An 11,850-nucleotide genomic window follows, 5' to 3' on the forward strand; every position below is an offset into this window, starting at 1 on the left:
AAGGAGCTGGATGGAGCCCTTTCGGCTCAAGAAGAGCATGAGGGACCCAGCCCCCTTCTGAAACCTAAACCGAATTCTGGCCTGTGAAGGTTGTGAAGGCCTCCAAATGGGTCTTCTTGCTTCCCCATCTTCTGAGGCCCAGGCCTTTTTCAGAGCCTCCGTAGGTCCCACCCCTGCACCCATCACATGGTGTCTGGGCCCTGCCTGCCAGGCTCACACCCCTCACCCTGCTGCCCTAATTCCCATCCCTGAAATGGTCAACTGGACACTGCCATTCCCTCTCTTAAAAGACTTTCACAGGCCCTGACCATCCCTTGGTCGATCTAGTGAATGTCACCCCCTCAGAGAAACCCTCCCTGAACACCCCATCTGCAATAGGGTCACCCCCATCTTCCACCCTCACTGTTTCTGGTGTCTCCTTCCTAGTCCCCACCTCTATGGGGAGTTTTCTTCACTGATAGACTAGACTCCCTTGCCCACCCGGGGGCCAGCGTTGTCTGTCTTCTCTGTCCCTGCACACCAGAGGTGATCAATGATCGCTTGTTGACATCAATGAAACAGGAAGGCCCCTGAGGTGCTGGGAGCCGTTCACTGAAAGTGAGAAGGAGCCTTGAGAAGTGGAGAGGACCCGAGTTAGTGTCCTCTCCCCACCCAGAGGGTCAGCTCCTGGCAGCTCTGCGGCTCTGTGGCTTGGGCCGCCTCTCTCCTGTGCCCTTGAAGCTGGAGGAGGGGGGCCCCGCAGGGGACGCGGCCGCACTCGGTCCTCTGTGGTCCTGCAGCAGCCGCGCCCGGAGGGCGGCACTTAGGAAGGACAAATTCCAAAACCCAGGCCTCCAAAGGACCCATGGGAAGATCCGGGGGCTCAGAGGAGTGACGCCCAGCTGCGGGGGGTTACCCTCAGCTGAGGCCTCTGGAGGCGCTGAGCGGGCCGGGCGTCGCGGGACCCGCAGAGGGTGCCCGCCTGTGTTGGGGCAGCAGCACCTGGAAGGAGGCAGCCCCGGCCGCCCGCAGAGCTCCGTCTCCCAGGCCGGGCTGTGTGTTTTTTGTCCAGGCTGGGCCCGGCCGATGACCGTTAAAAGCCCCGCCCGCCGCTGCTCACCGCCTCCTGGCCCCGCCCCCGTCTCCATGGAGACCCGACACCGCCTGACAGCCTGTCAGCAGCTGCTCTGGAGCCTGGGGCCTGCCCCGTTCGCCCTGTCTGCCTCCCGGGGGCCATGCTACCCAGGCTGACCCCGACTCGAGTCACCAGGATACCTCTCCTGGGCCACTTCCCCGCGGGGCGGGCAGTAGGGCAGGGCGGGCTGGGAATCTCTTGTACCCAGGGAAGGGAATTGCCCCCAGGCCCAGAGAGTTTGGAGCCTGGGGTACTGCCACCAACAGCCCAGGACTCTCCCAGCTGGACCCTCCCCTAGAGTCTTCCCGCAGCAAGGCTCTCTTCCGGAGGGGCTGTGAATGTTTCCCCGGGGTGGGGCTAAGCCAGAGCCCAGAGGTTAGCCCCTGGGGCATGGATCCCCCAGGTCACTCGCCCCCCACGGGCTGCAGTGAAGGAGGCTCTGAGGGGAGGATGACTGGCTTTTCCCCTGCAAGGATATGAGCCCCAGGGAAGGCACTCCTGCTCTGGGGACTGCCTCCCTCCCCTACATCAGAGCCAGCCCTCAGAAGCTTGGCCAAGCTGACCACTCTGTCTGTGATCTCTGCCAGGGAGGCTGAAAGAACATCCAGCCCCACCTGTGGTCCCTTCCTGCCTCAGGCTATGTGACAGTATGACTCTCCACCTATTTCTTCGTTTCCACTGGAAACACTAGTAAAACAAGTCCTCACCCTCCACCCCCGGGAGCGACCCCCACTAAACCAGCTGATGTGGGACCCCTGGGTCAGTGCCGGCCAGAAGACACCGCTGACACCATACAGAGACCCTGGACACCTGTGTCCCCTATAACCCTGGTTATGATGGCCATAGGATTCCAAGCATCACACATCTGGGAATCAATATTCCCCCCACAAAAAATAGACATATGATTATCCCATGGCCTCGTACCTAATCCTGGGGTACAGGAGAAGTGCAGAGGAGGAGGCGCTCCATCATTGGAGCACAGTCCCTTCCTCCTGGGGGTCCCACCTGTTCTTCCCCATCTGACAAAGTCCACCTTCCCCGTGGAACCAAAGAGAGCTCAAAGGGAGCCGGCTGTTCCCACTTTTAATTTTTGACTGCCCAAGAAGGGCGAGAAGTGAGGGCAGAAGCCCACTATTCCTGCTCAGAACTCTTCCTGGGCTGGGGGTACCAGAGCCCTGCCATAGACATATGGGGCCTCGCATCCTCCTCTACCGTATGGTGGCCGGGGCCCTGCCCTTCTATTCAGGGAACACGACAGACCTCAAGAATAAAATTCTCACAGGAAGCTACCATGCCCCACCATTCTTTTCCCCCTTCAACTTGAAAGACTCATTCAAAAGTTACTAACACTAGACCCCAGGGAGTGGCCCCTACTGAAACAAGTTTTGAGGGACTGGTGGGTGAACTGTGGCCAGGAGATGCCACTGACAACATACAAAGAGCCGCTACTGGACCACCCGAACCTCAAACCACCCAGCTTCATGGTGGCCATGGGATTCCAGATAAGAACATCTCTGTGCCAATCAAATAAATAGCATTTCACTATCCTATGGCCACCTACCTCCTTTTAGAACAAACAAAAGAGGCCGGGCGCGGTGGCTCAAGCCTGTAATCCCAGCACTTTGGGAGGCCGAGACGGGCGGATCACGAGGTCAGGAGATCAAGACCATCCTGGCTAACACGGTGAAACCCCGTCTCTACTAAAAAAATACAAAAAACTAGCCGGGCGAGGTGGCGGGCGCCTGTAGTCCCAGCTACTCGGGAGGCTGAGGCAGGAGAATGGCGTGAACCTGGGAGGCGGAGCTTGCAGTGAGCTGAGATCCGGCCACTGCACTCCAGCCTGGGCGACAGAGCAAGACTCCGTCTCAAAAAAAAAAAAAAAAAAAAAAAAAAAAAGAACAAACAAAAGAAGCAGTCCACCATCAGACCATGGTCCCTTCCTCCTGGGGTTCCCCTCTGTCCTTCTCTATCCACTGAAGTTTCCACCTTCCCTCTCACCGAAGCAGGCTCACAGCGAGCCAGCATGTCCCATATTCAGCATTCAGCAGAAGACCACTGTTCCCGCCAGTGCCCCTGCCAGCCTGCAGAGGATGCCAGACAGTTTTAGCAAAGCCCCCCAGCATGACCCTGTGGGCTCTCCCTCCACCCACACCACCAGCAGCAGTGGCAGAGACCCAGAAACGTCCCTGGCCCAGCGAAAACCATCGCAGGAAGCCAGTGTTGTCCAAGCTGGGCAGCCCGAGGCTGTGATGTCAGCCTTGCCAACAAGAAACTGGGGCTGCCGTGGCCAGGCGCGATGGCTCATGCCTGTAATCCCAGCACTCTGGGAGGCTGAGACAGGCGAATCACGAGGTCAAGAGATCGAGACCATCCTTGCTAACATGGTGAAACCCTATCTTTACTAAACATACAAAAAATTAGCCGGGCGTGGTGGCGGGTGCCTGTAGTCCCAGCTACTCGGGTAGCTGAGGCAGGAGAATGATGTGAACCCGGGAGGCGGAGCTTGCAGTGAGCTGAGATTACACTGCACTCCAGCCTGGGGGACAGAATGAGGCGCCATCTCAAAAAAAAAAAAAAAAAAAAGAAAGAAAGAAACTGGGGCTGCCGCAGGGCTGCCAGACAATGCACCTTTCAATTCTTATTTCTTTTTTTTGGCAAATCATGCTTGTATTCATTCATGGGGTATAATGTGAGGATTAGATAGATGTGTGCACCGTGGAATAAGGAAATCCCGCTACTTAGCATCTCCACCACCTCAGAGACCAGTTCCACATGATGTCCCAGAAGTGTTGATCTAAAAAAGTTGACCCCATAGTAGTACTGAGTAGATGGATGGTGACCAGGGGCAGGAGAGTGGCAGAGGGAGGGAACGGGGGGGTTGTCAGTCAAAGGACCAAAGTCTGGACAGGAGGAAGAGGTTTTGACATCTAGTGCACAGCAGGGTGACTAGAGTCAATGAGAATGTTTTTTGTTGCTGCTGTTGTTGTTTTTTTTGCAAAACACCTGAGAGATTCCATTTAGATTGGAGAGGACAAAGGCCCTGAGGTCCAAGAACATTGACAGTGGACACCAATGGCTTTGGGGAGGAGCGTGACGAGATGCCCACGCTGCTGTGTGCTCAGCAACACGGGAGCCTGCAGCACTTCTCCCCTGCCCTGCTCTATTTTATCTTTTTTAATAAAGATAGTTTCTGATAAATGACTGTTTCTTGCAAATCTTGTAGTAGCATTGGAAAGGTGGCAGGTGGGTCACAGACACTAGTGCTTTGCGCCCTCCTTGCACAGAACGTGGGCTGTGCACAGCCTAGTTTAGGTGGCATGCAGTCATGTGATCCTCTCAGTTTCTCAGAACAAATGAAAGGAAAAGAGACCTCAGAGAAGAATCAGAGTGACCCCACCTGCAGCGAATCATTACCAGTGACTCTGAAGGGCTGAGGCTTTGAGCGGGTACAGGGCAGAGTCCCACACGTTGTGCATGGTCTCCCCACACTCACACTGACTGGTGAGGATTTTCAGAAGGACCAATGGCCCCTTCAGGTCCCACCTGCCTGTGTTAATCATGCTGAGAGGTGTCCATAGGGAAGGGGCTCCAGGCACCAGGGCAAAACCCACAGAGAAAGCCCCTTCCAGGGTTCACCGAGGCCGGGCCTCAGGAGCCATGGGGCCCTAGGCACAGGCCGGGCAACCTTGGGTCGTTCATCTCCCTCTACAGCCAGAGGCCTCCTTTTATGGGGCCATTCTCAGGAGGGACTGACAACCATGGAGGCAGGGAGCAGGCCTGAGCAGGGCGGGCTTCTTAGAGGCAGCCCAGAGAGTGGGGTCTGGCAGTGGGGGTGGCTCCAGCTCCACTGTCCAGGTGAGGAAACTGAGGTGGAAGAGAGATCAGGTAGCATCTCCAGTTATATCTGGCCAGGAACAGATGGCAAAGATTTGCTGTTTCCCCCATCATCCCAGGCTGCCCTGTGCCCACCCACTTCCCAGTACTCTGCTTTGTCCCCCTTCCCAGGTTCTGTAGTCATCCTGTTTTACACCTGTCACTCCCACTGGAGCAGGGACCTTGCCTCCCCGACAGCCACAGAGGCCTTGCACCCAGTAGGCCACAGATCAGTATTTGTGGAATCAGTGAGATGGGGTTCAAGCCCGAGGTGTGTCTGCAGAGCATTGGAAGTGCAGTACTAGGTCCCTGAGGCCACAGGCAGAGGGGTCCCGGGGACCCACAGGGGCAGTGGACGCCTACTGTGAGTTTCCAGAAGGTTGGTGTGACTGTCACTAAGTTTATTTGCTGGTCCAATTTTGGGGATCCTGAAGTTTCTACTGGGAGAAGCCAGAGTTTCTCACTTCAGCAGGTGCGGTGACCATCTGGCCCAGGGCATCATCTCTTCCTCCTGTCTGGCCCCTGCTTCCCCTCTCCTGCCACCTCCCTGTGCTTCCCTGCCCAGGCCCGGGCGGTAGGGTGGGGTGGGGTGGGAATCTGTTGTAACCAGGGAAGGGAATTGCCCCCAGGCCCAGAGGAGTTTGGAGCCTGGGGTACTGTCACCGACAGCCCAGGACCGGCAGCTGGGCCCTGCCCTGGAGTCTTCCTGCAGCAGGGCTCTCTTACCAGGGGCTGTGAATGTTTCCCTGGGGTGGGGCTAAGCCAGAGCCCAGAGGTTTGCCCCTGGGGCACGGATTCCCCAGCTCAAGGGCTTTAGCCCACGGGCTTTAGTGAAAGAGGCACAGAGGGGAGGAGGGCTGGCTTTTCCCCTGCAAGGAAAGGAGCCCCAGGGAAGGCATTCCTGCTCTGGGGACTGCCTCCCTCCCCCACATAAGAGCCAGCCACGGCAGAAGTTTGGCCAAGCTGACCTTGATCTCTGCCAGGGAGGCTGAAAGAACATCCAGCTCCACCTGTATTCCCCTCCTGCCTCAGGCTACGCTACATCTAGGCCTGCCAGGGAGACTGGTCTCCTCACGAGTCCCCCTGCACAGATGTCTAAATGTACAGAGTCCCAACAGAACACACACAGGGATAAAAACTATATACTGAAGCAGGCCAAGCTGAATGCTGGTACCTCCCTAGGACACGACCCAGCCATGAGGAGCAGGCTTACATTCATTTTTGCTGAGTCTGCAATCAAACCAAGAAGCCTCATTTCTTTGGCTTTGTGGTCTCAGCACCAAGCACTTAGGAGGTGCATTTGTGGAACCTCCTGCGTGGCCTCTAATTCTGGCATGGCTCTGTGCTTGTCACTCAATCCTACTGGCTGGCTAGACCACCTTGCCTTGGCCTCTCCTGTTAGGAATCAGGTTGACTGTCTCATTGAATATTGTTGAATCAAGGAGAGTCTCATACCCCAGGTAGCAGGTAGTGACCTCTGCATGGTACAGTCCTTGTCAGGACCTTTGTCCTCCGTGACCAGGCTCCAGGTCTGAGCTGGCATTTTCGCTCTTTCGGATGCTGGTTGTAAACACTGTGGTTTCCTTCTCTGGGTCCTCTTCTCAAGGTTTTCCTCTGCATCTTGCTGGTCGGGAATTGCAGCAACACTTAAAATATTCCCGAGTGTGAAGGTTCTTTCAGCAAACACTATTCATTCATTTATTCAATAAATACTTATTGAGCTTCTACTCCATGTGCCCGGCACTGTTCGAGTTGCTGAGCAGTTACCACAGTGCACAAAACAAGAAAATTCCTGTCTTCAGGATTCCGATTTCAGTGAGGAAAACCAGACAATAATGGTGGTAAATAGAGATCATATGTTGTATGTTCAACTGGAAATGTGCTTAGGAGAAAGATCGAGCTGGGGTGGGTGGGTGGTGTTGGTGTGTTAGAGTGGAAGCAAAGGCTTAAAGGAAGTGGGCAAGTGAGTTGTGTCCGCATCTGGGAAGAGCCAGCCGGGTCCGGGGCCTTAGCCAGTGCAAAGGCCAGGAGGTCCGCAGGTGCCTGGCTCATAGTGGGAAATGGCGAGGAGGATGGTGTGGCTGATGGGCAGCCGGGGGAGGGTAAGAGGAGGTGAGGACTCAGAGGTCAAGGAAGCAGGAGTTCGCACAGGGCCCTGGAGTACTCTGCCCTTTACTTCGGCAGGGGAGCCTCTTCTGAGCAGAGGAGGAGTGCAATGGGGACCTGGAGCCCTCTGGATGCTGGGTGGGCCAGGGACCCAGGGGTGGGTGGGTGGAGGGAGGGAGCCCAGAGGGGCCACTGCAAGGATCCAGGCAAGTGATGATAGTGGCAGGACCAGAGGGGTGGCAGTAGGGGTGGGGGGAATGGCTGGCTCCTGGGCATCCCTTGAAAGTAGGGCCGACAGCACTTGCTGACAATTATCCATTAGACATCACCATGGCACTGCTGTTCCCACGCCTGTCACACCAGGTCTCCGCATTTGTCCTAGCATCTGTCATTCCACACAGGGTCGGTGCTTTCTGTGTGTGTGGCCGAGCCTCAGCTGTCTTGCCCACTTGGTTCCCACCACCCCTGGAGCCAACTAATGAAAGGCCACCTGAATTCTGCTCAAAATTCAGTTAAATGGTTACCAGTCATTATTCCAGAGATCACAAGATTTGCAACTTTTCCAGTTCACTATTATAGAACCTAAGACTGGCCTTTTGAAATGCAACCCTTTCATTTCAACCAGAAATCCTTTCAGGTTTTTGCATTTCTGACAACCGGATGGTCCCACCTGGACCCTCGACTGTTGGCTCAACCAGTCCTGTGGCCCCACCCGGCAGCAGATTCATTGAACAAGGAGCCTTTCCCACAGCCCTGTGACTGCATCTCCAGCCAGTCAGCAGCACCCATTCCTATAGCCCCCGCCCACCAAACTACCCTGGTGAAACCCCAGCCTCCACATTTTCAGGGAGAGTGATTTGAGTAGCAGCTCCGTCTCCCAGGTGGCATGGCCAGCCTCATGTCAGTTAAGTTCTTTATTGCAATGCCACAGTCTCAATGAGTTGGTTTTGTCTGGGCAGTGGGCAGGAAGACCCCATCAGGCGATTACAAACCATGAAGGAAGGTCAAGGTTTTCTGATTACCATTCTGATTCTTAGGAGCCTCCCAACTTCAAAAAAACAAAACAAAACAAAAACAAACAAACAAAAAAAACCACTATAACTTTCAATTCATGGTTTGCATTAGCAAAATACTGTCAATAAATCTAAATCCATCAGAGGAGTGGCTAACTCAGCTCTAGCACGTCTGTACCATGGAGCCTTTGAGGGAAGAATGCATAGTTCTATAGGAGCTCATGTGAACTGATCTCCAGAGTATATTAAATCAGAAGAGGAAAGTGTGACTAGAATAAACATATGTGTATGTGATGGATGTCTATTTCATTGTTTTCTTTTTCTGAGATGGAGTTTTGCTCTTGTTGCTCAGGCAAGAATGCAATGGTGCAATTTCTGCTCACCACAATCTCTGCCTCCCGGGTTCAAGGGATTCTCCTGCCTTAGCCTCCTGAGTAGCTGGGATTTCAGGCATGTACCACCATACCTGGCTAATTTTTTATTTTTAGTAGAGACAGGGTTTCTCCATGCTGGTCAGGCTGGTCTCAAACTCCGGACCTCAGGTGATCCGCCTGCCTTGGCCTCCCAAAGTGCTGGGATTACAGGCGTGAGCCACCACACCCGGCCTGTGATGAGTGTCTTATTTCTTAGTTATATTTACATCCTTCTGTGTTTCTGAAAGTACACACAAAAACAAGATGGTGTTTGCTCCTGAAGGAATCAGATGGGGTTAGATGAATAGTTCTGTTTACCCTTTGGAACCACTTAAATGTTTTACCTCACTGATATATTTCTTCTACACACACACACACACACACATACACACACACACACACACACACACAGCTTAAAAATCTAAGCCAGATATAAAAGACTGTATGATTCAAAATAATTTTCTAAACAATTTTTTTAATTTACAAAAATAGAAATAAAAAATTTTAAGACAGTATGATTCTATTTACGTGACATTTTAGAAAAGTCTATTTACATGACTATAAAGGGACAGATGGCAGCTTTATGATTTACCAGAAATGGTGGTTACATAACTGTATAAATTTGCCAAAACTTATTGAAAGACTTACCTGTAAATAGTACATTTTATTGTATATAAATTATGTCGATAAACAATGTTTTCAAAAATATCAGTTATTAAAATGATGTGCACATGCCAGGCATGATGGCTCACACCTGTAATCCCAACACTTTGGGAATCCAAGGCACTTTGGGAAGCTGAGGCAGGCGGGTCTCTTGAGGCCAGGAGTTCGAGACCAGCCTAGCCAACATGGTGAAACCCCAACTCTACTAAAAATGCAAACATTAGCCAGGCACGGTGGTGCACACCTGTACTCCCAGCTACTCGGGAGGCTGAGGCATGAGAATCTCTTGAGCCTGAGAGGCGGTGGTTGCAGTGAGCTGAGATCATGCCACTGCACTCCAGCCTGGGCAACAGAGCAAGACTCCGTCTCAAATCAAATAAAATTATGTGGGCCAGGCGTGGTGGCTCACGCCTGTAATCTCAGCACTTTGGGAGGCCAAGGCGGGCGGATCACAAGGTCAGGAAATCGAGACCATCCTGGCTAACACAGTGAAACTCCGTCTCTACTAAAAATACAAAAAAAATTAGCCAGGCGTGGTGGCGGGTGCCTGTAGCCCCAGCTACTCGGGAGGCTGAGGCAGGAGAATGGCGTGAACCTGGGAGGCGGAGCTTGCAGTGAGCCAATATCACGCCACTGCACTCCACCCAGGGTGACAGAGCACGACTCCGTTTCAAAAAAAAAAAAAAATAAAAAAAAAAAAAAAATAAATAAATAAAATTATGTACGAGGGCTGAGCGCGGTGGCTCATGCCTGTAATCCCAATACTTTGGGAAGCTGAGGCAGGTGGATCACCTGAGGTCAGGAGTTTGAGACTAGATGGTGAAACCCCATCTCTATTAAAAATACAAAAATTAGCTGGGCATGGTAGTGGGTGCCTGTAATCCCAGCTACTTGGGAGGCTGAGGCAAAGGAGAATCGCTTGAACCCGGGAGGCAGAGGTTGCAGTGAGCTGAGATTGTGCCACTGCACTCCAGCCTGGGCAACAAGAGCGAGACTCTGTCTCAAAGAAAAGAAACAAACAAAAAATTATGTACACAAATATGGACAGCACTGGTGAGAAGCATGGCAAAAACACAAGTGGTTCTCTTGTTTTGGGCTCAGACATGTGACTGTGCCATCACAGCCCCCCTGGGATTTAGAATTCTTCTGAAAGGCATTCTGTGTACTCCCGAGCACCAGCTTGAACAAATGAAAAGGCTGAGCTGGAGGGGCTGGGACACAGCCCACCTTGACGACAGCTACTCCTGGCTGTGTGGGGCCCAGGAAAGTCCGTTCGCCTACTAGGACGGGCAGGCCCTACCAAGGCTCAAGCTCCTTTGCTGTTTGGAATCTTCCCTCCCCAGCCCCCAGCCTCATCAAAGGCTGCCCTTTCCTATTCACTGACCACAGCTGCTTTGACTCCATTAGCCTCCGAGCTCCTGGAAGAAGAGGAAGAACCTTGTTTTCCCTGGGCTCAATGCCAAGAGACCGTGGGCAGTTGCTCAAGATTCACTTGTGAAACCCCAGATCTCAGGAGGAGGGAAGCTTGGGACAAATACCGAGCCTCCCACCCCCACTCCAACTCTGTTACTGAGCACTTTACAGGAGGAGCAGGTAGGCCCTGCCACCGCTTCAGCAAGGGTGGACCGGGATAGCTTCTGTGATCATACAAACATCAGGCCTCCCTGCCAGACGGCACACCACATGGAGCCAGCCTGGCACTCGGCCAGCCTCCAGCCATAACTGCAAAAGAGCAGGAGAGCCCGGAATAGCAGCCCCTCTTCAGCGAGCTTCAGCAGCTTCGCCCACAGGCTGCAGGGTTCAGGTCTGCTGCCAGAAATAGCTCCCAGACCAGCTTTGGTAAGACAGTGGTTTACCTTAGTATTTACTAAATCCAAATAGGCTTTATAGTAAGAGTCGTGAAACGATAGGTTTTGTTTTATTTATTTATTTTTTTTGAGACAGAGTCTCGCTCTGTTGTCCAGGGTAGAGTGCAGTGGCAGGATCTCAGCTCACTACAACCTGTACCTCCCAGGTTCAAGCAATTCTCCTGCCTCAGCCTCCCAATTAGCTGGGATTACAGGTGCCCACCAACATGCCTGGCTAATTTTTTGTATTTTAGTAGAGACAGGGTTTGGCCATGTTGGTCAGACTGGTCTCCAACTACTAACCTCAGGTAATCCACCTGCCTTGGCCTCCCAAAGTGCTGGGATTACAAGCATGAGCCACCATGCCCGACCTAAGTTCAGCCTTTCATGCTTGTCTTGAGTCGTCCAATATTGGAAAATGCCAGCTCACACTGATGAGAAGCTCCTGCTCTTTGGGGCTACCTATGAGCCCACTTTGAAACCCCAAGGTTCAAAGTCCTGAACATCAAAGATAAGCTGTCTGGCAAGTTAGGATGGGCATTGATGGAGAAATGCCTTACAGCTTGAGTAGTACTTTTTCACCTAACCACTTAAATGGTTATTATAAAATGGGACACTGAGAAATTAGAAGAGTGACTTAATCCCACCTGCTCAATTGAAGCTCTTCTGATTGGTGAATTTAATTAGGAAATTGTTACTTATGGTATCAATTACATGGTCAGCTCAAGTCTCAAATTCAGCCAACTTTAGTTTCAAAATCAACTGCAATTTTGTTTTTTAAAAGAGACTGGGATCTTGCTATTGGGCCCCAGGCTGGCCTT

The sequence above is a fragment of the Macaca fascicularis genome, chromosome 2, assembly GCF_037993035.2.
Source record: "Macaca fascicularis isolate 582-1 chromosome 2, T2T-MFA8v1.1".
Taxonomy (NCBI): domain Eukaryota; kingdom Metazoa; phylum Chordata; class Mammalia; order Primates; family Cercopithecidae; genus Macaca; species Macaca fascicularis.